The sequence below is a fragment of the Carassius gibelio genome, chromosome A17 (genome assembly GCF_023724105.1).
Source record: "Carassius gibelio isolate Cgi1373 ecotype wild population from Czech Republic chromosome A17, carGib1.2-hapl.c, whole genome shotgun sequence".
Taxonomy (NCBI): Eukaryota; Metazoa; Chordata; class Actinopteri; order Cypriniformes; family Cyprinidae; genus Carassius; species Carassius gibelio.
This window is the reverse complement of record NC_068387.1, coordinates 11,329,571-11,357,566: the sequence shown is the minus strand read 5'-3', so window position 1 is coordinate 11,357,566 and position 27,996 is coordinate 11,329,571. Positions and strand designations below refer to the sequence as shown.

At 36.6% G+C, this 27,996-nt stretch overlaps 1 long non-coding RNA gene across 1 annotated transcript; it reads left to right on the top strand.

The window, feature by feature from the left end:
* The first annotated feature begins 2,337 nt into the window (after positions 1 to 2,337).
* On the top strand, positions 2,338 to 4,867 carry LOC128031517 (uncharacterized). Its single transcript, XR_008188107.1, has 5 exons — positions 2,338 to 2,831; positions 3,715 to 3,844; positions 3,963 to 4,047; positions 4,607 to 4,734; positions 4,832 to 4,867. It is a non-coding gene; the product is annotated as an uncharacterized LOC128031517 (long non-coding RNA).
* Positions 4,868 to 27,996: the final 23,129 nt, after the last annotated feature.

The following is a 27,996-nucleotide window of genomic DNA, read 5'->3' as shown; positions in this document are numbered from 1 at the left end:
TCAAGTCCTTGACACATAACTGTAACACATTTTCACATTAAGAAACAATTTAGTTTAAATAAAAAGAACAAAAAATATCTAAAAATAAATAAATTATTTATTAGCGATAGGCCTACAGATTTATTTTTTTTATTTATTTTTTATTTTTTTACTTTAGACTCTAAAGTTAAAAGTTTTTATTAAGGCTATTGTAAAGGCTTCTTAAAATGATGTCGCTGATGAGCCTCTGATCGCTGTCAGATTCTGTGATATGAATGTCCGCTAATGGGTTTAGAATGAGCCCCGCTCGGCCCGTGTTCTGGCTTACTGTAATATTTCACCTGTAATAAGACCGAAATAATATAATTAAAATAAAGAAACATGATAATATGATAACATCTAAATAAATGTTGATAGATTTAGCGTTATAGTTTTAAAAAATATTAATAAACAGCAAATCAACACAGAAAGACCTAAATAATAATAATACATAATTAATAAACAGCGCCGCCCCTCCCACTACGCGCATCACGCGCTGTGCGTCAACCCCAAAGCGTCAAAAACTGAAGCGTGGTCAAGCGCCTCTAGCGTCACTGACATGAGATGTTTATCGCTTTGAAATCACGTTCAAGAAGTCTCATTCAGCACACATCGCGATACTTTCCATCAGTTTGCAAGAGCCGCAGGTTGGGTGAGTTATACAGTCTATGGTGAGTAGTAGTAAATATGCTCTTTTAATGCCTGTCCTAAAACGTATTCTGTCTTCTTTATTAATCAGATGAGCGCCTTATGTTTACTCTCTGTATTACATCGGTCATCCGAGGCTGTCTTTGAGTTTCATTGTGTTTAACTAAATGAACACAGCTGCTAACTGGTTAAACTCTATCGGTCACGTGACGTGACGTGACGTGACGTGCCACAGACCTGGGATCCGTTTTATATTAATTTCAGGTTCAATTGAGAAAATCAGTCATATTAAATGGATATAATAATGGTGGTCTGAACTTTATTGATTTTGATTCTCTCAACAATACTTTCAAAATTAATTGGCTGAACCAATATCTAGCCCAACCATCTTCTATTTGGAATGTTTTTCCTCAATTAGTGTTTTCACAACTTGGTGGCCTTAATTTTCTCTTAATGTGTGATTATGATGTATCCAAACTCCCGATCAAACTTTCCAACTTTCATCGACAGGTTCTTTTAGCTTGGGCACTAATTTATAAGCATAACTTTTCACCACAAAGATGTTTTATTTGGAACAATAAGAACATTTTATTCAAGAATAAGTCTTTGTTTTATGATAGTTGGTTCAGTAACGGTTTAATTTTGGTGGAGCAATTGTTTAATGAGCAAGGTCTTTTGTTCAGGTACTCTGAATTTCTTTCCAAATACCAAATACCAGTAACCCCAAAAGAATTTGCTACAGTTTTGGGAGCCATCCCCTCTGGTTTATGCATGCTTTTTAAAAACTGTAATGGTTCCTCAGTATCTACTGCATCCTTGCCCAAACCTTGTGATACTCCTGTTGGTCAAATTTGTTTCTCTGAGTCGAAAGCCAAAAATTATAAAATACGGTCTCTATTTCTTAAGAATCTGATTTCTATTCCACCTGTGATCTCCTTTTGGAATAATTTGTATGGTAACCTTAATTGGAAGAAAATCTGGTCTCTACCACAAAAATTCTTTCTCACTAACAAATTGAAAGAAATTTCTTTTAAGCTCATACACAGGTTCTACCCTGTAAATAAGTTTTTACAAAGATTTAAATTTGACATTGAACTTACATGCTCTTTTTGTTTGTGTTATGAAGAAACTATGGTACACTTATTTTGGTCATGTCATTACACTCAGAAACTGTGGGTTGATGTCAGTGTGTTTATCAAGCGTAAGATTTTTCCAGGTTTCTCATTACATATTAAAAACATTATATTTGGGTATTATGACTCCAACCCCAGAAACGAAAATGTCAGTTTTGTTATCAATTTAATTTTTTTCCTTACCAAATTTCACATTCATAAATGCAAATTCTCCAAATGTAAACCTGTCTTCTCTGTTTTCCTAAAAGAAATGGAAAACTATCTGAATTTAATCTTAGGATCACCTAATAAGAAAGCTATAAGGACTGTTAGAATTTGCTCTACCTTTGATCTCCTTGTGTAATTTTGTTTACATTTTGGCCCTCTTTATCTTTCTTTTTTTCTTTTCTTTATTGTGTTTTTTATTTATTCTTTTTTTATGGTTGATATTATGTGATGTATGTTTATACTTTTGTATGCTCTTTTGTGTTCTGCACTAATAAAAAAAAAAAAAAAAAAAAAAAATTAATTTCAGGTTCAAAGATGTAAGTTGTATTTGTAGTAAAATCATGGTAACCATGACACCTACAAAAGTAGGTAAAACCCAGTAAACAAGACATTTACCATGTTTTTTTTTTTGTTTTTGTTTTTTACCACAGTAACTGTAGCTTTACTGTAGTATAGTAATGGCACATTAATCACCAAATTAACTATAGTTGTACCACTGTAATGGTAGTGTTTTAATGTGCTTTTATATGACTTATTTCACAGTAATCACATTTACTGTACCATGCTTGTAATACCTTTTTAATGTAAAAAAAAAAAAAAAAAAAAAAACATTTTTCCCATCTTGCAGTTCAATTCATATTTGTTTATATCTTAAATATTTTGCTCACAGATCACTATTAACATTCTGTATATAATTCTGTTTTATTTTCTTTCCCCTTGTATTAATCTTTTAGTTGAAAAGACGTAAAGTAAGCAGTCACCCCAGTGGTGTTTGTGGAGAGGTATTCCTTCAGAAATGGAGAAGACAGAAAGCTGCAGAGGCAGGTTGGTCTGTGATAGTTTGTCCCTTTTATCAAACATTCCTGTTGTTATCATTTGCACAGCATTTTGTTGTTTCTTAAACTGTTGTACGGTCCAAATACCCACACTTGCCATCTTTGCACATTTCCTTTATTTGGCCCAAGTGAGCATGAAGATCACAATGTGTGTCGATCTTAACATGACAAAGTTCGTTTCAACTTTGTATTTTAAAAGAAACTTCTAAATGTCTTTTCAATAGTCCCTAATAATACATTTTAATGCGCTTTTCTAGAACCCAAAGCGCTAAAATTAGCGCCCTATTAACCCTATTAAAGATGACAATTTATTTTGTGGTGCTTCTAATTAAGTGATAAAAAGAAGTTACAAATGATGTACAAAATAAATATACTTTTCTGTGCACCAAGAAAACATGCAACACTTTGTTTTACTACTAAATTAGTCTCAATTTCTAATTATTATAATTAATATTTCACAAACATTGGAAAGTTGCCTGACCTCCTGTGAGATCTCTGCAAAAAGTCTCACATTAATTCCAAAACATGATGCATGATGGGATACACTAAGCGTTGTATAGCGCTCCGGAGCAGTATTGGAGAGGTTTAGTGTGTGTTAAGGACACCGTGCTTTGGCATTATTAAGACCGGGGACAGTCTCATAGTCACGTACACACACTCTCAAGTGAATAAGACCTCAAGTGTGGGTATCTGGAAAGGGGAAAAGTCTTTAAAATGATCCCTAAATACAGTCCCACATCAAAGTCTTAATAATTCACTAATGCTTTCATGGTCTAAAAAATAATGTATGTAAGTAATGTATAAGTTAAAGTATATAGTAATGTATAAGTTGCATGTAATGAAATAATATTTCCTTTCTTTCTGTCTTACAGGATTGTTTGCAGATAATGCTGTTCTTCTTTTTCAGAAGTTTTTGGGGAGCCAACCCTCACAAACCTTCCTAAAAACTAAAAGAGCTATTACTGAGTCTCAGCGACTCTTGCCACGATCAGCTCTTCCCAGGTACATTTGTTTACTCATCAAATGCTCTGGTCTGAATCTTACTTTAAATTAACTTAATTATATGTTTAATGAGAAATATTGCTCATTGCACACAGAGTAAGATTATCTTGTTTCACAGAAGAGAAGGAAGACCAAGGAAATGATTTGCTCAGGATGAGAAATGAAGATGGTCATCTTGTGCTCAAGCAAACAGAAGTCCTCTGGTATGTGTGTGTTAAGCAATGCTGTGTTACAGGACTTTATGATGATCTCTCACAGGACTGGTCATGTCAGCCGTAATTATTCTTTCCAATGTTTTTATATTTATTTTATTTTATTTGATACAGCTATAATAATTATAGCATGTTAGCAAAGTTTGACTGGAACATTTTTAATCTAAAGTTTAAAAAAAAACACCACCTGTTATTCTTAAAAGCATACAAGTGTCATAAAAGTGGTTTAATTGATATAAACACCAATTGACATTATCTCACTGTTTTGTGAATGTTGTGTTATAAATTGTGAATTGATAGTTGATTGGTTTGAGCAAAGCCTTACACTGCACAGACTAAAACACATTTGTGAGAGAAGTCATTAGCTCTGGAGAAAGACTCTAGAGGAAGAAAACACATTTACTGCAACAAAAGATGAATTCTAGAGTCTCTGAGAAGTACACATGCTAATGGAGTCTCATGGGCAAGTCCTTTGCCTCTGTAACTTTTTCTAAATTCTTGCATAATGAAATTGTTTATTGCAGTATTTTAACAATTTTACTTTGTACAGATGATCTCATCAACCAAATGAGGGGTTTTGACCAAGTGATGCTCTTGAAAGGAGTGAAAGAAGAGGATGTGGTAAATTGTCTTCAGAGAAAAAGCTTCTCAAAAGATCTTAAAACAGCTTGAAGAATGGTAAGTGTACAGTACTACAAGGGTCATAGTTACTTATAAGATGAGCTCTATGTCCATTAAACAACTTCATCTGGATTGTTTGTTTCACTTTGACCAGGTCTGGGATCTTAGGACTGGGAGATCTCACTTGCACACAGTTAACCTCCATAGAGAACATTTATCAGAAGCGCTGTCTGGGTAGGGCAAGAAACATCATCAAGGATGCCTCTCACCCTAACCATGGACTTTTCACCCTCCTTCCATCCGGCAGGCGTTACAGGAGCCTACGCTCTCGAACTAGTACCTGCTCTTTTACTGCACTGGTCACAGTACTTTACATACATGTATTGCACTACTCATATTTTGCACAGACTGCACATGGTTAAATCCATTACACTATAAACTGTCTAAAGCTGTTACTGTACAAGCACAGTAAACTATTTCTACAATAAATATAATTGCACTACTATTATTTTGCATATAATAAAAAAGTTAAACTATACTTTTGCACACTCATTCAACTGTATTTATTACCACTGTTCTCAAGTTCCTGCTATTCATAATGTATATATAATTCTTCTTTGCTCTGTTCATAATGTACATACAATCCCTACATTAAATTCATATTTATATTCTGTATATACTCTGATCAATATTGTATATAGCAACTCCACTGTAAATTCTGTATATCATAGCTTTACTTACTCTGCACTTTTATGTATATAAAACACTATATTCTTGCACTTCTGGTTAGATGCTAACTGCATTTCATTAGCTCTGTACTTGTACTCTGCATAATGACAATAAAGTTGAATCTAATCTAATCTAATCTAATCTTCTGGCTGAGAACAAGCTACACCACATCAGTGTTGGATATCAACCACAAACTGTTTCCAGACACGACAGAAGATCACGATGAAACCAGTTTAGATGTGATGATGGGAATCATTATTTTCTGAAACAGTATCCAATGTCTTATATGTATCACATGATCTGTATCACAGTTGACTGAATGGGACTGTGACTTTTAAGGACATTTCATCACTCATCTGTATTTTTGATGATGAATAATTATTTTCCTTGAATCTTATTTGTCTTGATGCTACTTTATCATCTTTATAGTCTATGCTTCAATAAAATGAATATGATGAATATTGTGTTCTGAAGATTCTTGGTAAATACATAATTTTACTAGGTAGGCTCATATGTGTTTATTTTAGACTTGGAAAAACTACATAATCATTATTGGGATTATTTTTTACTTAAGACATAAAAATATTTGATCAGATTAATGACATCTGGGACATCAGTACACCAGAAAGTTATTATTGTTTATATTTAGTAACAAATGCCAATTGTTTTGTGAAAGAAAGGGAGTTACGAGATTAATTATTTTGCATTACAAGATGGTGCCATGGGCTTTATAGTTACAAACACTTGAGGGATAACTGAGAATGTAGCAGGAATGATCAACGTGGATCTTGTACTGCATTAAAACCAAGAGCACACACATTACCGATGTCCAGCACATGAGGAGCAAGAGACAGGGGTGAGAGGACATTTTTACACTGATTTTTGCTAATTAGTTATTAGTAATATATATATATATATATATATATATATATATATATATATATATATATATATATATATATATATATATATATGAATGAATTTGTCCTTGTGTAATAGTGAAGTATCACAATGTGTATACATTGTCCTTGATTACTGCTTAACAGTGGGGAATAGATAATGGCATGTTGTTGCAGGTTCATCCATTATATTTATTGATGTTTACTTCAAAAATCAAATAAATAATCTATTATTTTTATTATCAAAACATTTCTTTATAATTTTTCCATGTTTCATCAGATGGCTTCACAATGTCCTGTCAAAAGGTATAATAGCAATGATGTAAGAATTAGAAAACAGAGGACTGTGAAAACTGTCAGATATAAATGTGACTCAGCTCAGTTTGTTGTCCATGATGAGGAGAATACATATATGTAGGTTTTACTGCCCTTCTACCCCCAGGGGCCCAGTAGCACCCCCCGGAAGAGCCAAAAACTGTACATTTCAAAAGGCTGTAAATCAGAGTCCAATTAACATATCAAAGCGAAAATCAGCATGATTACTACTTATGCTATGCTGATAAAATAATGTTGGGCACAGTTTTCAGAAATGAATGGAAAGGTGGCATAAAGGCATTTTACATATTGCATACTCTAAAATACTAAATTTCACCATGCCTCTCAAATATATCATAGTGGTTTACACAGTGAACATATTTATATGTCTAGATTACCATTCAATATATTATTTATTTCATTTCGTTAATAAAACTTTTTAAACTACATTACCCATAAGCCTCCATCGTTCTATCTATGGAAAGGGAATACTAGGCGCTGTTTTTTGTAGTTCATTGAAGTTATTCTTAGGGTTAGTGTTAGGATCTCGGTAAAAAGGTGATTTTTCTCAACATAGAAACACCCAATGTTGACTTAATATATTTACTAATGTGATAATAGCAGCAAAACATACTTTTGTAACATGATCCGCTGTTTAATATGGGTTAAAAGATAATCCAACCACAGACAGTCCTGCGATGACAAGGGACATTCACAGCCAATGACATCAAAGCTGAGCAGCGTCATCACACTTCCTTAACCATTTATTGTCATTCATGAACGCTGTTTTCCGTTTTTCGGCTAAAGGGATAGATTGGTTAACAATAAATTAAATTTGCCACCTATTAGATAGTGTTTTATTAACGTCTACACCTTCTTCCAACAATAATGCAAATACAGAAATTATTGTTATTCAGCTTGACAGCAATTTAGCAATATCGATGTGTACATGTGTGTGTACAACACGTGATGTGAACTGCACAGTCACAGTTGTATCTTATCTAACCAATAGATTAATTTCATTAAATTTAAAAGATAAATTTTTTCCTGACCAAAGACAAGAGCATTTACTAATAAAAAGTAAAGAGTGAAATTATTAAGTTATTAAATTATTTAAATTTGTTTCTGTGATTTGCCTTGCTTTACCAATTAATCTCTAGGAATAAAAACTGAAATAAAGCATAATGAACATACATAATTTTGTAAGAGTTTTCCAGTATTTATAGATATGTCAAACTCATTTAAAGACAAAGTGCGCATATTACTGCACTGTCACCAAGCTCGTTTTTAAAGAATAAAACTATGAAGAAAAAAAAGGCAGTTATGTTGTAAACGTTAACATTTTTCAGTGTGCAAATTCTTTTATTAAAAAACAAAACATTACAAATATGGTATATATCTTTCAGAGAACACCGTAAAACTATACATTTTCTTAAAAGATTCTATTGACCAAAAAGTGATACAACACTTAATGTTTCAAACTCACAAAATAACATCATGAAGACATGCATGTCAAGTGTGCAATATCATCTATAAAACTCAATCAGCAGAGCATCACGTAAACACTGATTGTCCGAACAATGGAAGAAAGATAAAGTGTTCAGGAAAACAAACACATGCTACATAAAAATGCAGAAATATAACTTTAACAATAACATCATTCACTTCATGACTGGAACTAGGGGATTGCTGTGCATGAATATGTCCTTTACTAAAACTCCTGATGAGAACTGAAGCTTTTTTATGATAAAAGCACCAGAAGTAAAGTTTACTGTATGAAGCTTGACAAAGAGAACACAATGCTTTATCAATATTATAAATGCTATTTTTTAACTATTGTTGTCATCACTGGTTCTGTATACAGTACAGTATATGGGTTGCTGGAAGGTCACAATGTATTCATTATAAGGTTAATTAAAACAAAGTTACATCTTCTGCAGAAATCAAACCACTGCAAAGTCTTGAGTCACTGATCCAGGAACCATTTCTCTGTGTGTGTGTGTGTGTGTGTGGGTGGGGTGGGGGGGGGGGGGGGGGGTTAAAGAGGTGAGTCCTTGTGCATGACGGAGAACTACAGTGTTATCTGGAAACAATCCTGTAAGACAGAAAGGATAGAAATATTATGTAATTAAATGCAACATTACTGTGTTTTTTTTAGACCATGAAAGCATAATCTGCAAAGATGCTGTATAATTAAATGTTAAATGCATCCATTATTAAAAGCAAGTCATTAATAGCAATATCTAGTCATGGAGATCACGTATAGTGGGAACATGAACTGATGGGGCTTATTTGAAGTAATTTAATGAGAAGCCAATGAACAATATAAACTTTCTGACTGTGTGGGGCAACTGATTTTCCAATATTGTGATAGTGTCAGATTAGATTGTCCAGGGGCTTGTACAATATCATACAAGTGTTAAATTGAATTAGTGAATTATTAAGACTTTGACGTGCGACTGTATTTAGGGATCATTTTAAAGACTTTTCCCCTTTCCAGTTACCCACACTTGAGGTCTTATTCACTTGAGAGTGTGTGTACGTGACTATGAGACTGTCCCCGGTCTTAATAATGCCAAAGCACGGTGTCCTTAACACACACTAAACCTCTCCAATACTGCTCCGGAGCGCTATACAACGCTTAGTGTATCCCATCATGCATCATGTTTTGGAATTAATGTGAGACTTTTTGCAGAGATCTCACAGGAGGTCAGGCAACTTTCCAATGTTTGTGAAATATTAATTATAATAATTAGAAATTGAGACTAATTTAGTAGTAAAACAAAGTGTTGCATGTTTTCTTGGTGCACAGAAAAGTATATTTATTTTGTACATCATTTGTAACTTCTTTTTATCACTTAATTAGAAGCACCACAAAATAAATTGTCATCTTTAATAGGGTTAATAGGGCGCTAATTTTAGCGCTTTGGGTTCTAGAAAAGCGCATTAAAATGTATTATTAGGGACTATTGAAAAGACATTTAGAAGTTTCTTTTAAAATACAAAGTTGAAACGAACTTTGTCATGTTAAGATCGACACACATTGTGATCTTCATGCTCACTTGGGCCAAATAAAGGAAATGTGCAAAGATGGCAAGTGTGGGTATTTGGACCGTACAACAGTTTAAGAAACAACAAAATGCTGTGCAAATGATAACAACAGGAATGTTTGATAAAAGGGACAAACTATCACAGACCAACCTGCCTCTGCAGCTTTCTGTCTTCTCCATTTCTGAAGGAATACCTCTCCACAAACACCACTGGGGTGACTGCTTACTTTACGTCTTTTCAGCTAAAAAATTAATACAAGGGGAAAGAAAATAAAACAGAATTATATACAGAATGTTAATAGTGATCTGTGAGCAAAATATTTAAGATATAAACAAATATGAATTGAACTGCAAGATGGGAATTTTTTTTTTTTTTTTACATTAAAAAGGTATTACAAGCATGGTACAGTAAATGTGATTACTGTGAAATAAGTCATATAAAAGCACATTAAAACACTACCATTACAGTGGTTCAACTATAGTTAATTTGGTGATTAATGTGCTATTACTATACTACAGTAAAGCTGCAGTTACTGTGGTAAAAAAAAAAAAAAAACATGGTAAATGTCTTGTTTACTGGGTTTTACCTACTTTTGTAGGTGTCATGGTTACCATGATTTTACTACAAATACAACTTACATCTTTGAACCTGAAATGAATATAAAACGGATCCCAGGTCTGTGGCACGTCACGTCACGTCACGTCACGTGACCGACATGGTTTAACCAGTTAGCAGCTGTGTTCATTTAGTTAAACTCAATGAAACTCAAAGACAGCCTCGGATGACCGATGTAATACAGAGAGTAAACATAAGGCGCTCATCTGATTAATAAAGAAGACAGAATACGTTTTAGGACAGGCATTAAAAGAGCATATTTACTACTACTCACCATAGACTGTATAACTCACCCAACCTGCGGCTCTTGCAAACTGATGGAAAGTATCGCGATGTGTGCTGAATGAGACTTCTTGAACGTGATTTCAAAGCGATAAACATCTCATGTCAGTGACGCTAGAGGCGCTTGACCACGCTTCAGTTTTTGACGCTTTGGGGTTGACGCACAGCGCGTGATGCGCGTAGTGGGAGGGGCGGCGCTGTTTATTAATTATGTATTATTATTATTTAGGTCTTTCTGTGTTGATTTGCTGTTTATTAATATTTTTAAAACTATAACGCTAAATCTATCAACATTTATTTAGATGTTATCATGTATTCATTCATTTCTTTATTTTACTTATATTATTTCGGTCTTATTACAGGTGAAATATTACAGTAAGCCAGAACACGGGCCGAGCGGGGCTCATTCTAAACCCATAGCGGACATTCATATCACAGAATCTGACAGCGATCAGAGGCTCATCAGCGACATCATTTTAAGAAGCCTTTACAATAGCCTTAATAAAAACTTTTAACTTTAGAGTCTAAAGTAAAAAAAAAAAAAAAAAAAAAAAATAAATCTGTAGGCCCATCGCTAATAAATAATTTATTTATTTTTAGATATTTCTTGTTCTTTTTATTTAAACTAAATTGTTTCTTAATATGAAAATGTGTTACAGTTATGTGTCAAGGACTTGATATTGAATTCTGTAATTAAAAAAAAATTAAATCTAGGCCTATGAAAAAAATAAAAATCAATGAAAAAGTAAAAAAAGAACCATTGCGCATTTTACAGCTAAAAAAGTTTTAATGTGTTTTTGTCACCAGCAATACAGTATGTTGCTCAGTTTTGTACAGTAAGTTAAGCTCCGATTTTTTTTTCAAGTTTCAGTGAGTTTTTTCTCTTGTCCTGTGAAAAATTAAATAATAATAATAATAATTAATCAGAAAATATTGTGCTGATGCACGAAAGATGCCTCCAGTTGAAATGCATTAGTTTAAAAAAAACGTGCTGCAATCATGAAAATAAGGAAATAAACGTGTGCCTGCCACGAATAAATAGATTAAATTACGTGACAAAATCACGAACTGCCGTGAGACTGGGTTTCCGTGTGTGGACCACGGAAGATGAGTGTCATTGACTTGCGTTAGAGTTATCCGTGATCTCAGCACAGACTCACTCCGTGCTCGTATCACAGATTTTAGTTAGGCTAACAGAATCAAAGTGAATCTGTATGATGGCAGGACAATGCAATAGTTACAATAACAGTCAGGTTGGTCATGGTATTTGGTGTTGAAAAAAATAAATACTTCAAATGTTGCGTTTCCAGATGAGATAGCACGTCCATTGAGTGAGGTCTGTACTCCATCACTGAAACGATCCGTGTACGGACCACGGAAGATGAGTGTCATTGACTTGCGTTAGAGTTATCCGTGATCTAAGCACAGACTCACTCCGTGCTCCTATCACAGATTTTAGTTCTGACTATAGCCAAAATGTGTGTAAAACGCCATCAAACTGGATTTTATGATGAGAGGACGAGAAAAAATGCCAAGTTAATTACATGCCATTGCAACAGTGTCGACGAAAAGCTTGTAAGTTCCTAAACAAGTGAGTGAGGTCAGGTTGTGGAGGTCCGTGCCATCACGGGACTTTTGTAACTGAAACAAACGTAATTTTTATGATGACAGGACAATGCAATAACCACAACAGCTGTCTGGTTAATGTCATTATGGCATTTGATATTGGAAAATAAACAAATACTTCAAATGTTGCGTTTCCAAATGAGAAAGCACGTCCGTTCAGCGAGTTCTGTACTCCGTCATTGAAACGGGTATCCGTGTGTGGATCATGGGAGGTCAGTGTCATTGACTTGCGTTGGAGAAATATCCGTGGCCGGGTCACGGAATTTGGGGCAATTCCGTGATGGCTTCACGGATTTTGAGTTAAGGACCCGTGGACATTTCACGGAATTCTGTGAGACCAGGTTGGTCTAATAATAGTTTGCTAGAATCTTTGCATGATGAACCACTTGTCTAACATCTAGTACAAATCTTAAACTGCTCTGCTTCAGTTATGATTATAGTCATCCATCAGTCTATATCTTAATGGGTCAGTGTTTCCATATTACCTCAATTGATCACAGTGTGGCACAGGAGTTGGTGCCATGATGCCTGGGCATGTTGTGTCTGGAGTTGAATACACAAATGCCAAGGGCATCTCCTTTCAACATTTCCCATGGAGACTTCTGGAGCTTCCTGGAAAAGTACTGTTCATATTGCAAATGGATCAGATGGCCCTTTGCAATAAGGGTTGAGCCACCTTGGAGCCCTCCATCTGCTGCCTATCAAGGGAATGAAGATCATCTTCAAGTGTCCTTGCCTTGAAAAGCCCCTGATAGAACAAAACGATGGAAGGCAGTGAAGGATCTCTTTAAAGTCATGTCAGCAGATTCTGATCATGCTGCATCTTTGTGCATTTATTGTAGCAATTAAATTTGCATGTGAATCTAACAAAAACATTTTCACAATGGTGTAGAGAAACTCTTTTTTTTATTTGATCAGATCAAGCCATGTGCAGCCTATATGTTTTCTTCTTTTGCAAATGCTTAATAATGTTTAATTATTGTTGTAGCTATGGCACAGAGGTTAGCATATGTACGTACTCATGACATTGTAGCATCGCTGCTCGTGTTGATGCAAGTGTGGTTATTAATATCCCAGTTCTTTCCACTTTCCAGTCATTCTATATTAACTTGCAGGGTGGTATGACCAAAGTCTATATTATGAGTCATTGTATGAGTAATTTAATATCACAGTAAATGTATAGGTCTATATCATGCTGTTGTGAAAATGGTAAACTCAAAAACAAGGGGAGGACTTGATCCAAATGCAGGATTATTTAATTTTTAAAAAGCAAAAACATACAAGAAAATTGAACAAAACATGTTTGGTAAATAATAATTTATGTAAAATGTCATAATTATGAGATAAAAGTCAGATTAGGAGATACATATATATATATATATATATATATATATATATATATATAATTAAATTAGGAGATGGAAAGACAATTGTGAACATAAAAAGTCATAAGGTCATCCAAATTACTTATTACATATTTAACAAATCATGACTTCTTCAAATGTTTACATATCAGTTGTTTAAAAAAGTGAAAAGTGACACACACACACACACACACACATGTTTCTTTTTGTGAAAAGTGGGGACATCCCATAGGCGTAATGGTTTTTATATTGTACACTTTTATATATAAAGGATCTCATTATGTTTTTTTTCTGGCTTTGGCTGAACATTCTCCTCTTTCTGTGTTTAGCTGAGGCAGCTATCTGGAGCATCCACACACAGAGAAATTACCCTGCTAACCATCAATCCCTTTTCTAACCGTTGAGGAGATGAGACAGGCTGTTGGCTCCCATCCCAGCCTCCTTTCTCTCTCATCAGTTTCTAATCTGCTGTGTTTGGGTTAGAAGAGCCACAGTCACTGCCATTCTGGACCACGTCCAGCCAGCAGGCCCAAGGCCCAAATGGCCTTGTATCTACCTTCATGCTGTCCACATCTGCTCCCACTCAGGACCTCACACCCTTCAGGGTGTACAGAGCAAACAGACATACAAAAACCCGGATACACACACAACCAGGCTAGTGCCATTTTTCATGCTGATGTAACTGGAGGGGCCTGGTCAAAACCATCCATCAGTCTAAGGCATCCTTCAATCTGGACCAAAGCTAATGCATTAAAACAACTGTGAAAAAAGCAACAGCGATAATGGGAATGTTCTTTAGGCCACTAGAGAATGCAATCAGACTACAAAACATAACTTTAACCACATATAAACAGGCACACAATTGACAAACAAAGTAGCTAATTGGATACATGTGAGGGCGGTATTATTAGTTGTTTGCTTTCATTTCATGGTTGTTTTGTCCTTCCACAGTGGAATTGTGATTCTGTGTGTATTCCCTGAGTAAACGTTAAAGTTAGTGGGCTATGCAACGAATCAGTCGGTATTATTGAGTGTTAGTATTTATGCTTGTACCATATTATTATAAAATTAAAGCTGCACTGGTGAGAATAGAATTTCACATGCAAGGAACAGCCTATATATAACTACAAACTGAATGTCAGAATGGGAAAGAAAGGTGATTTAAGTAATTTTGAACGTGGCATGGTTGTTGCTGCCAGATGGGCCAGACTGGGTATTTCACAATCTGCTCAGTTACTGGGATTTTCACGCACAACCATTTCTAGGGTTTACAAAGAATTGCGTGAAAGGGTCATCCAGTATGCAGCAGTCCTGTGGGCGAAAATGCCTTGTTGATGCTAGAGGTCAGAGGAGAATGGGCCGACTGATTCAAGCTGATAGAAGAGCAACTTTGGCTGAAATAACCACTCGTTACAACCGAGGTATGCAGCAAAGCATTTGTGAAGCCACAACACGCACAACCTTGAGGCGGATGGGCTACAACAGCAGAAGACCCCACCGGGTACCACTCATCTCCACTACAAATAGGAGAGGCTACAATTTGCACGAGCTCACCAAAATTAGACAGTTGAAGACCGGAAAAATGTTGCCTGGTCTGATGAGTCTCGATTTCTGTTGAGACATTCAGATGGTAGAGTCGGAATTTGGCATAAACAGAATGAGAACATGGATCCATCATGCCTTGTTACCACTGTGCAGGCTGGTGGTGGTGTAATGGTGCAGGGGATGTTTTCTTGGCACACTTTAGGCCCCTTAATGCCAATTGGGCATCGTTTAAATGCCACAGCCTAACTGAGCATTGTTTCTGACCATGTCCATCCCTTTATGACCACCATGTACCCATCCTTCCAGCAGGATAATGCACCATGTCACAATTTCAAATTGGTTTCTTGAACATGACAATGAGTTCACTGTACTAAAATGGCCCCCACAGTCACCAGATCTCAAGCCAATAGAGCATCTTTGGGATGTGGTGGAACGGGAGCTTCGTTCCCTGGATGTGCATCCCACAAATCTCCATCAAACTGCAAGATGCTATCCAATCAATATGGGGCCAACATTTCAAAAGAATGCTTTCAGCACCTTGTTGAATCAATGCCACATAGAATTAAGGCAGTTCTGAAGGTGAAAGGGGGTCAAACACATTATTAGTATGGTATTCCTTTAGGTGAGTGTATATCTTATTATGCCATAATTATGAATTACCAATGCATTAAATGGGCTTCCATACATATATATTTAGCAAAAAGTTATTCATGTAAATTCGAAATGGGGATATCGCTTCGATAGACCAATCTACTTTGAGTGTAAACTAAACGAACCATTGCACATTGGCATGCAATTATTGCATCCAGCTGCCGCTGATCACAGCATGAGTATAAGAAGGCAGCAGGTGCAATGCATACCAGGTTTTCGCTAAGGAGCCGAGCCGGAGACCCAGCAGCTCAGCGGCGGTACAGCATCCATGGCGACGGGACGTGGCGTCTCCGTTCCCTCCTTCAGGGAATGAGGGTTACCATACGTAACCGAGACGTTCCCTTTCAGTCAGTCACTCTTGACACCACGTCGGTGACCGACGCAAAATGGGATCTACCAAAGCGGCATGGGTGCTGCCTCTTCCAGTGCCCTGTGCGAGCAGCCTGTGCCCCTATTAGGTGTAGGCCGGGGCTCGGAACAAGTAGTTCCACTCACCATTGTCAAAGCACTACCCCACTGGCTGAGATTGGATAACACTGGGAAAACGAACCCGTTCCGCTTGGAACAGGAACGCTTCGGAGGCCCCATCCTTCCTGAAGGAGATCTCGGGGGCAAATACACATATAGCATCCGTCTAGGAGTATATGGAGAAATTTGAGGTGATTAAAACCCTCTTGGGAAGGCAGAAGTCTGCCGGGGAAACACAGGCTCTAAAGGCTATACCGTGGACTATACACATACGAGTACAGCTTAGGTCTCAATACGGACCCCGGCCTTCCATGGTTCTCACAGATACCTTATGAAGGCCTGGCGCCGGATATTGTGCCATGTCCAGCTGCCTAGGGTGATGGAGGATCTCAACAGGGTCTACAGTATGGACACTCTGGAGCAGTTTAAGCAAGCCGACACTAACCTCTCTAAGCCTCTCAGTGCCACTACCCCTTTGAGGTGAGAACACAGCTAGGTTCTATAGGTTCTAGCAATGCAATTATTTGGAGGTGGGAGGATAATTGCATGCCAATGTGTATTGGCTCGTTTAGTTTACACTCGAAATAGATTAGTCTATCGAAGCGATATCCCCATTTTGCGTCGGACGTGGCGTTGAGAGTGACTGACAGAAAGGGAACAGTAGATTTTAGACACTGCATGAAACATTTAGAAAGATAAAAAATTAAGATATCTACATCAGTCATTCTTAACTGAATTAAAACACTTAAAACGCTTAGAAAAAAGTCCATCCATTTCTTGGCCATCTTTTTTTCTGGCAAGAAAAGCTGTTAACATTACGTCATCCAAAATTTCGTCTCAGCTTTTTGACTAAGGCGTCTGCGGGCCCTTGGCAGTGATGACATATGAGTGAGATCCGCGCAGGCAGTGAGGGGTAGGCTGCCTGCTGCACTAATGAGCCAGCAGCTCCCTGCCACTGCGCTGCTGTGAGAGAGCAGATAAGCACAGACGGGGGTTCGCTGCTCCCATTTAAACGCCACAGTGCCGCTCTGCCTATACACAACCTGGGAACCACACAGCAAAGAAACAAAGCATCCTCCCGGTGAGGCGACTGTATGATCATGCCAACCAACAACAAGACAGACAGAGAGACACAGGAAGCTAGAAAATCTTTAAAAGCACAGCAGTAGGGACCAAGACAGAATGAAAAAAAAAAAAACTGTTTGGATGGGATTAGTTTTCTAAACATGATTTGTGTTAGTTATTAACACAGGACACCTGTGATGTTGTAGTTTTTACTAAAATGGAGCGTCTGTTGTCTGAAAGGTCATGCGCTCTATGAAACCCACAGAAATTCTTATGATTTATGTATGTTGCATAATTTTAACAATGCATAATTAAGGCGAGGTTTATACCTGACAGCACTACTAAAGGATCAGTTCTAAGTGTTTTCATTTTCATTTGATGTTTGATGGGATGCCAGCAGTACTTAAGCTACCAACTACTTCGACCTACAAGTGCAAGTCATAGAATGGAATTTGACCACAACACGTTGAAAATACTCATAACTATGAGGATGAAAATCAAGGTTTGTTTAAAAAAAAAACATTAAAGATGAAGGCATAAAATATGAAGGCATATTAAATTACATCACCATTATGTTCGAAATGGTAATATTTTAAGTTTTTGAAAGTTTCGTATACTAAATGAGGCTGCATTTATTTATCAAAAATACAGTATCGAAATACATTCCAATATGCTGAATCGCTGAAAAATAGCTTATTATAATCAAAACGGTTGCACTTCTTAATATTTCTTTAGAAGCCATGATATATATTTTTCTAATAATACATTTACTTTTTACTTTTAACAGCTGTGGTCTAAAGTTTAGAATCTGATTTGTAACGTGAAGGTCGCAGCAGGTTCGAGTCTCAGTGCCAGCAGGAGTTGTAGGGGGGAGTGAATGAACAGCGCTTTCTTCCACCTTCAATACTCATGGCTGAAGTGCCTTTGAGCAAGGCACTGGACCCCCAGTTGCTCCCCGGGTGATGGAGCAATGAGAAAGATAATGTCTCTGTATTGAGAACTTTGCTAAAACATACTCCAAAAGTCCCATCACTACATTTCCCCTTAGCACTGTAATAAAAGCAGAAGAAACCCATCCAGATTTGGTGTTTGCATTGTAGATAACCCTGCAGGCCACAGGGGAATGCGTTCCTCTTCTTTAACGGGACTGTATTAACCCTATACTAATGCACCAGATGCCAAGCTCAAATAAATCAGTTGGTAACAGAGTCCACATCTGCAGCAGAGGAAGCAAAGGGAATGCTAAACCTTTAGCTTCCTTCCACCATAAACTATTTAGCTGCTGCTGCTCATCCATCTGGGTGCAATTTTGTAAATGAACAAAGGGTACAGCCTAAATGGCAGCAAATCTATTAACCAATTACACAAATTAACAGTGAAGACCGAAAGAAGAGAAAGGGAAAATTATTAGGCCGCCATTCATTTATTCAAAGGTGAAGCGTGTATGTTTTCAGTGCTAAATCATCATCCCAGATTAACGTGCAAAAAAATAAATAAAGAAGTAAACCTCTTGGAGCTTGATTTATACACTCTGGCTCCATTGCTCTATCCCAACTGCCACCCTCAGACTTTGTCTGTGCTGCACTGACTATTGGGTAAGAGTCCATTGTTAAGTAATGAGGGCTCACATTAAAAGTGTATAGAGGCTCATGAGAACTCTTATGAGAAGCTAAAATGTCAAGTGCGACACCCTACTGCCTTGTGGAATTCTGAGACATTGTTCTGGGTGTTTGAGTAATGTGACATGTCAATCTCAGACAAAATTTAAACACTTCACATAATCCAATGTATATATACAATTTTTCAAAAGTTTGGGGACAGTAAATGTTTTTATTATTATTATTATTTTATTTTATACATTTATTTAATACATGAAACCTTTAACACAGCAAGGATGGATTAAGCTGATTTAATGTGACAGTAAAACTTGCATTGAAAAAAAAAAAAAAGGTATCTTAAATAAAGTACCAGTGAATGCTGGCGTTAACCGATATCCAAGAATACATCCAGTTAATAGCTGCACACTACACTCTAGTTTAATAAAGAGTTCATTTTAGATATTGAGGCAATTTTAATTACTCTATAACTAGTACTGTGGGTTACCACATCCCAAAAGATGATATGAAAATGTATCCCTCTTTATGTTCATATGATGAGATATCTCCCATAGTGCAAAGCTTAATATTGCTAATAATTAAATATAGCCTCACCGCCCTGTAGCCTACTATAGTTTACACTGTCCAGAATTCAGAGGGATACTGCAGCATATATTCCTACCTTCTTTTCAATAAACTTAATTAAAGATATGATGCGTATACTTTATTAGTGCTTCTTTGGGTCATTTTATTTTATTCTATTAGCTGTTTCAGGGCGTCGTATGAATTAAATGAAATGTTCCTTTCGGTTTAACTGTAGAGTGTATATGAAGATGACTATCCAGCAATCTTAAAAGGCTCCTTCAACACTCTATAGTAAGTGCACTTACTGTGTGACCACAGAACAAAACTGTTTATGTTCTATGAGAGTCTGTACATACTTCTTTAGTGTCTGCCATTAGGATGCTATTGAGTAAATGAGGTCTTTGTTCACACAGAACCTTTGGATGAGTGTATCGAGGAACACTGGTGACGATGTGAACCAGAAAAAAAAAGCAAAGAAATACTTGCCAAACCCAGCATATATTCAAATAGTTTATTGGTTTTTCACATGGCTCTGGAGAGAAGCTGGATTTGAAATCAACCCCCAGCAGCTGTCAAGCCTGTGAAGGGTCCAGGCACACTCATAAACACACACATGCAAATAAACAGCCCTGCTGAACATTGCCTGAGGGAACGGTGACAGACATACAATGACCATTACTTTAACACAGATATACAGGTACAACTGTAATTACAAACAGACTGTCTTAGCCATAGCAAGCTAATTTACAAGGGTTAGGCAAAATTCTGATTTTAATTAATTGATTTGGTCACACCTACGAGAATTGGAATTGGATTTGAATTTAGAATGAAAGTTTAAAGTTTTCATCTTCTAAAAAGTGCGGGCATATTTACCAATGTTTGAGCGAAATACAGTAATTTCAACAGAAATCTATACACAATCAGAAATTTTGAATGAGGGAAAAATATTTCCTCTCAGAGATTTTGTAACAGGCTCAATTTGATCATGTGATATTGCAGTGTTTACCAACAGAAGGCACTTGCAAATGTAGATGCAAATGTGCACTTTAGTGACACTTCCGCCCCTCAGGAAACACACCAAGAAAATTATATACAGTATATAATGAATATAATGAAATTCAGATACATTTGGCTTTTATATAAAAAAAAAAAAAAAAAATCAAGTGGTAAGATTTATGCTTATATAAAAACATGGCATGTCAAAGCTGGCCTATAAAGAGCAGTGTGGGAGGTTACGCTCTCAGTCTCCTTATAAATTAGGGGAGGGCCAACAGTTTCAAAGGGAGGGGCTCACATAGAGTGCAATTACAAACATGCCTTGGCCATCCCAACTGCTCGAAACCTGAACAGAAAAGCTTGGAATCCAGCACAAACAGAGTGGTTCTGACTTCACACTAAGGATGTCATTACTACACTATATATTTACACAGCTAACAGATGTTTGTAAAAAGCTCCTTTATAATAAGGTTGTTTCATGTTGTTTGAATTTATTTTGAGAAGTATAGAGCAGTGATCCTGAAATCTGGCCCACAAGATCCACTTTCCTGCAGAGTTTAGCTCTAACCCTAATCAAACACACCTGAGCATTCCAATCATTGTCTTCAGGATCATTACAAAATCACAAGTAGGTGTGTTTGATCAAGGTTGGAGCTAAACTCTGCAGCGCTTTGGCACTCTAGGGCAACATCTGAGGAACCTGGTGTAGGGTATATTTAAAGCATCCTGGGAAATTAAATTTTCTATTAAACTATTGTGGTCTAAATTATTGAATTAAAATAAATTATATAATCTAATGTTTTTGAAAATAACCCCATATGTTGTTGTCTTATGATAATATTTTAATAGGTAATTCTGTACTTATTTTACACTTTAAAAGATTATTAACTTTTCTGAATCCGAATGAAATATTTAAATGATTGACATTTTTAGAATTATGTTTCAGTTCTGCATTCTGTTTCACATTAGTTAAAATCGACATTAATTCAAATGAATATTGATGAACTGAATTGCTATTTAAAAGGCATTCTAAATTAGATTCCGGCATTATACTGTATATTGTTTACTTCTTAATAATTGGCTTAAAAAGCATGGCACATGTTGAGGGATTGCAGTTGAGGGATTGCAGTTTGTGTGCATGCTCACACACACACACACACACACACACACACACACACACACACACACACACACACACACACACATACATATATGGGTGATTTGAGTTCAGATCTATCTTGTGACGTTTCCTGATCCCAACTACTCTGTTCCCATCATTAGAGCACCTCTTACTGATAACAGAAACCAAGCTTACTCTTAAGAAAAAGTTAAATCAGGTAATGTACAGTTCATATGTACTGCAGTGCTTTTCAAGCACACCAAAAAACTGGTATAATGGTAACATGACGAAATATAACAATCCAAATTGACTTATTCTTCAAAATCAAGTCTGGATGGCTCAAAAGTTGCAATAAAAGCTGCTAGGGGTGCATCAGAGCAGCACTAGTCAGACGTCACGTCTGTTGAGAAACTCTTTCAGCGCTAAAGCCCGGCCTCACCTCCGTTATCTCTCAAGCCCTGTATACTCACTTAATACCCTCCTCTGTTTCCTGCCCCAGCCTCTGCCTTCTGTCATGCATATCAATGCTGCATGAGAGCTAGAACAGAAGGATCAAGGATTGGGCCGAGCACTGAGGCCTACACAACAGTCGGAATCAATCAAGTCTGCAGGATTACTGCTCCACTGAGTTGTGATCAATAGATCCACAGCAATATCCCTCTGCCAGGAGATTGACGGGGGTAAATAAGAGGCTGTTGGCTGATACCCTACCTCTTATGTAGCCTCCCTTCGCTCCGATCTTCCATGAATGCCCACACCAAAAGGGAAAACAGGGGAGCGGAGGGCAAGGTTTTGCATTAAGTGGGTAGAGCAGAGGTTCCTCTTTGGTCCAGTGCCTTCACACAATGACCTCAGAAGAGAACAATTATTCCCTTTGTGGCTTTAAAATGTCTCTGTCAGTTGAACAGAGAAAGTGAGGGAGAGCAAAAGAGTGACTGATCGATTGATAGATAGATAGTTTCGGTGATAGAGGGAGAGGAGATGCTGAGATAAGGAACGTCCCTCTTTCAGATTTCTTGAAGTTCAGGATGGAGTGAATCTTGAAATATGAAAATGACACTGAGATGAACAAAGTGGATTTCTAATGAAAAGCAAAAGGGCTTTTTCATGCTTTGATAACCAACTCAAATGTCAGAGCAGAAATAAAACATTGAGCAAAGAGTTTAAGTGAGTGTGTTTTACAAAGAATGACCAGACGGGGGCACTGCTGTAGTTTTGGATGTGCTTACAGAGCAGACAACTCAGCAGTCAGGCTGTTAACATGTTGAACACACACACACACACACCCACACCCACCCACACATATACTGTGCCAGGCCAAACCCCCGTGTTTACAAATCAATTCCTTACATATGTCACATGAAAAATCACCCATATTTCTAACTTTTCCAAAACTATGTTGCAATCCATCGACTGCTATTCATAATTAAACAGTGTGTATTTGGCATATGGCCAGCAAGAAAAAATGCATTACTTGCATTTAGTAGTTCTCAGCTGGTTTTGCATCTTGACTTAACACTGGATATCAAGTATAGCAACTCAAAACATTGCTAAACATAACCTTTGTTTATAGTTGTCCTACTCACTAAAAATAAAGATCATAAATCAGGTGGTCTTAGCTGATTAAGGATGGTCTCCCTTAATAATAAACATATTAGCAACTGCATAGCAACACCCTGGCAATCACATAAATCCTCTTGACAAGTTTTGGCCGAGCTGGTTAGGTTGGTCTTTATTGGTTTTATATGGGTTTTGGATATTTATCAAGTCAGGCTTGGAGACTTGGAAACCTAGCAAAGAACAATAAACCATTTAATGCTAATTTAATTGTTTTTGTCTTCTCTTTTAGCAGAGTATCTTGGATGAATTGTAATTAATTGTTTAAAATGTTGCTGTATATTCATGAACTTTACTTTGGCATATCCAGTTTTGTTTTATTTTATTCCCCTCTCCAGCATGAATTATGTGTTGTGTTTGTGTTTTCTTTGCATACTCTAGGTTAAGCCTAATTTGGCTTGTTTCTACCTATTGACACATAAAATTAGATACAATTAGAATTGGCCAACCTTATCAAGAAAAGTTGATCATTGTTATTTGGCTATGACTATATGGCTAGTTGGATTTTATCATGTGCTTTTACCATTGCATTATGAGATTTACCAACAACAGCCATCCTAACCTGCCAGGCAGGTTAAAAAAGCAGCCAAACACCTATACTAACTCCACTCCAGCGCGGAGTCTGGGTTGTATGTTCTTTAACTCTAGTGGTTTTGTTCCTGGTTTCACAGTATGTCATGTCATGTTGTCATCTACCTCACGTGTCTAAAGCTTCTACTAAGAGACAGATGAATTGGAAATAAAATACCACACAGTTTGGACTTTTTCGCCTTTAACATCAAAAAACAAAAGACTTGCAAACGTTTTCAATCAAAACATTGAAATTATATGGTTAACTTTGGTTAATCTTCTTCCTCTTGCGATCTGCATAAGAATTGACCTGTTACCATTGTTATTTTAGTACCACTGAGATTCTATTAATGTAAAATTGTATTAATATTTAGATTTTTTAGATTTTCATTGCAACTGCAGTTAAAGTTTTAGTTAAAAAATGTGTTTTGTGTCATTGTTTCTAACTTTTTCTTTTATGTCTATAATGTGTTTTTTTTTTAAATAATTATTATTATAAATTTTAGTTATTTTAGTATAAAGCTAAACAAAATTTCAATGTGAAATATTGCCATGGCAGCTTTCTGAGATAACATAAGTTATTTTATTTATGTTTATTTTGTTTCAAGTAACAAATGTGTTTTTTTTTATTTTTTTTATTTTTTTATTACAGTTTACCTGCAAATCACTTTCGGGTCACAACCCAATAGCTGGGATCCACTGGCTTACAGTACATAACCAGCAGACCCAGTACTTATTACAGTGGCATCATTAAACAAGACAAGGAACATCTGGCTAATGCTACAGACGACAAGTAAGAGCAAGTCTAACCTCATGAGAGCCATAGATAAAGACTTTAGCAGAGGCACTGACCTCCTGCGTATGGCCTACCTGCGGAACAGCTGCAGTAATGTCCTCAGTCAGGTAATTAGTCTTGCATTAATACACACGCTGTTCTTATCTGCTCTATTAGATGACCATACAACCATGATGATTTATGCTCCTCTGAACTCTTTCATGCAGCCTGCAGTTTACACAATTATATTGGTGCAAAGCGTTACTCAACAGACCCTTGGGGAAGGCCATGCAAGCCAAGGCAAACGCGTTGCTGACCTTTTGAATTTGAAATGGTAGTTTAGTGCAGTTTAAAATGTGCTATGATACTGCCAGGCTTCAAATTAGGACATTAGAGGGGTATTCACTAACAATGAAATGCATTTTTCCTCCACATAGCGAATTCAGTTTATTTCACCTGTGCTTCTCTAAGAAACCCAGTCGCAGTTGTGGGGTTGTGAATTAATCAGTTGGCTGGATGATTTAATGACTCAATCGTAAAGACATATTTCGTCTCTCAAGGAATCAAGGGGTTTGAACGAACAGGCTGAGTGAATGCCTCATTGACTCACACATGAAGACTTGTTTCTGAATGAATCAGGGTTTGAATGAATCAGTTGAGTGAATGATTTATCGACTCATAACACCCCAGTAGAAGTCACTTGTCGCCACCTTCTAAAGTAATGATGTAACGTCTCACTAGATTTTAAAGTCTATATTTTAACATTTGTAAAAAAAAAAAAAACTAGAATTTTTATTTTATCAAAATATCATAATTTGATCTTCCACTGCATTCTGCTTTCCAAATCTCAAAATCCAATCAATAACCAAATGAATAGAATCAAACCCCTGACGTACATTTATTTATGCACTGCAGATCTTGTGATGTTTGTGTTCATTGTTTTGAGTCTAGAGGTCAATCTGTCATGTTTGCTCTAAAATATATGATCATGGATTCATGTACATAACATGGCTAAACCATTTAGCTTAATGCACCTGGCTAAATTGGATTGTGGGTGTTTAGTGAACAAAGCAGGTTCTGTACTGAAACCATGTGCAAACCCTTTATGAATTTCCTTTTTTGAAAAAAAGTTTTTAGTCAGGAAGAGGAAGATACAAAATAATACAAACCTTGACGGGTAAACTGTAAAAAAAAAACAGGAGGTTAGTGCTCCGCTAACCGCCAAAACATGTTTGTCTAATTCAAACGAGAGACACATAATGTCAAGGATGGACCGGCAAATGCTTGTTAAAAACATCCTGCAGTTACCGTTTTGAGTGTCAAGCAGTAAACAGCGCAGGTAAAGCATTCTGAACATAACGCACTCTCAGTGACAGCTGCACTTAATGGCTTTAGTGCAGAAGCTTGAGACGCAGCTAATGATGGCCCCAGCACTATTAACTTCACCCATGCTGAAAGACGCATAGATTATTTATGCACAGAAAGATGTGTTGTACTGACATTAATGCAGAAACAAATATATGCCTGCCAAATAGTTGCACGCATGCTACACACTCCAGCACAATGGGTTGAATAATGACAGGATGACAGGCAGAAGAGAAAGGTGTGATTTAATGCAATTCAGTGGTTGCTTTAAATTACATTAATGTAGACTGCACTTTTAAAGGCTGATTCCACTCATTTTGCTCGAATATCTTTCTTCGAAAGGCTTGTTATGTTTTGATGAAGCACAGGCTTTCGCTAGAGTTTGGTTGTAAGCTTGTTTTCTGAAAACATTCCTCTGAAAGTTCTCAAAGTGATTGACTTCTCCATCAAACATCCAGTGTAGACCTTTGGAGAAACTGCTCTTTGGAGAAATGAAGCGATATCTACCAACCTATGTGTCTACATTTCAATGGTTGTTTTATATTGGAAAAAGTTATAAAGATGAACTGTGGCAGGCCCTCACACACAGCCTTGGACCCCGCAATCTGAAACCAGAGTCTTTTCATCTCATGCTATTGACTAAATAGAAGCTCAACCTGTAGGCCAACTGGTACCCCCACCAATGTCTCCCACCTATTAAATTCTTCACCTCTGATGTGCACATGTTTGTCTTTCATTAGCTTTCATCTCTCTCTTTTTATTGAGCTTAACCACCGGCATGAATGTGACTGGCTTTGATGTGATGCTCAGCCCAGAATTAATCCATATTTACCCCACTGCTCATTCCGAGCTAACAAACATTAGCGGTGTTGTTCTTTGATTAGCGCAGGCTGAAGTGAGCAGTGTAAATCTGAAATGTCTGCCTTGACTGCACCAGTGTCTCTCATTCCACTCCCTTTGACATGGATCGGTATATTGTGAACACGGATTCGGCATTAGCAAAGGCCTTGATCTGCTAAACACTGGGGCGCTGATGACTCAATTGCCTGCAACATAATTACAAGGCTGTGCATTTCAGTTATAGTTGTTTATTGCTGTATTACATAGCATGACTAATATGATTTTAGTATCAATTATTTTGTTTATTTACTATCTTTGTCATTGCTGTTAAAAAAGCAACTCAGATTCATGAAATATGTGCCTTTGATCTAATTTCTTCAAAATGGTATTATGTTGTTTTTTGAATATTTCACAACATTTTCAAACTTTTAAGAATAAAATGTACAGGGAATGGTGCAAAATTTTGTGTTCAAATTCATCTGAAACAGGTGAACGTGATTCTGAATGGTTTAAGTTGGTTGTTGTAGTGTGCAAATCGAGGCAGTTAGCAAATAAAATATCTGTCAGTGGTGCTAAAGGTTAATGATTGTGTTTGAAAATAACATACTGATTATACCAAACCCATATTGTGCCATTTTAGCTTGCTTCTTTGATCTGAAGTCTTTGATCTCTTTTACTGTAAATTGTGTTTCACAGGACACTTACCCAAGAACTCTACATTTCCAGTGCACTGCAGTACCAGGTGAGCTACTGAGCAAGTTTACCTCAGAAAAGTCATACATATGGAGCTGATTATGTGACGTTTATGTAAAACGTATTATTTCAAACATCATGCACTATAAGTAAAAAAAGTTTTTGAAGTCATAATATATTACTGTGCAAGGAACTGTACAAAAGTAAGTCTATTAATTGACAGTGTGCCTCTGAAATCGTAATTTGTGTGAAATGGAGTAAAAGTTGTTGGTATTTTACTGCCACTAGTGTTCATTTGAGCTGGAAACTGCAGTGCATTTTACTGGTATGTTTTGTTGGTTGGTTTTTCCCCATTCAGTTCATGTTGCATGCAAGACAGTGTCTTTGAGAGATTGGTGAGAATGTTTACTGTTTTTAGAATGCATTCTGGGAAATCCAATTAGACAATGAAAAACAACTAGGCCTGTGTGTTTTTGAAAGCAAGCTGAAGTGGAATTGTTCTCCTTTACTTTGAGCTGGTCTGCTATGTTGACAGGAGATGGAATGATCAGGG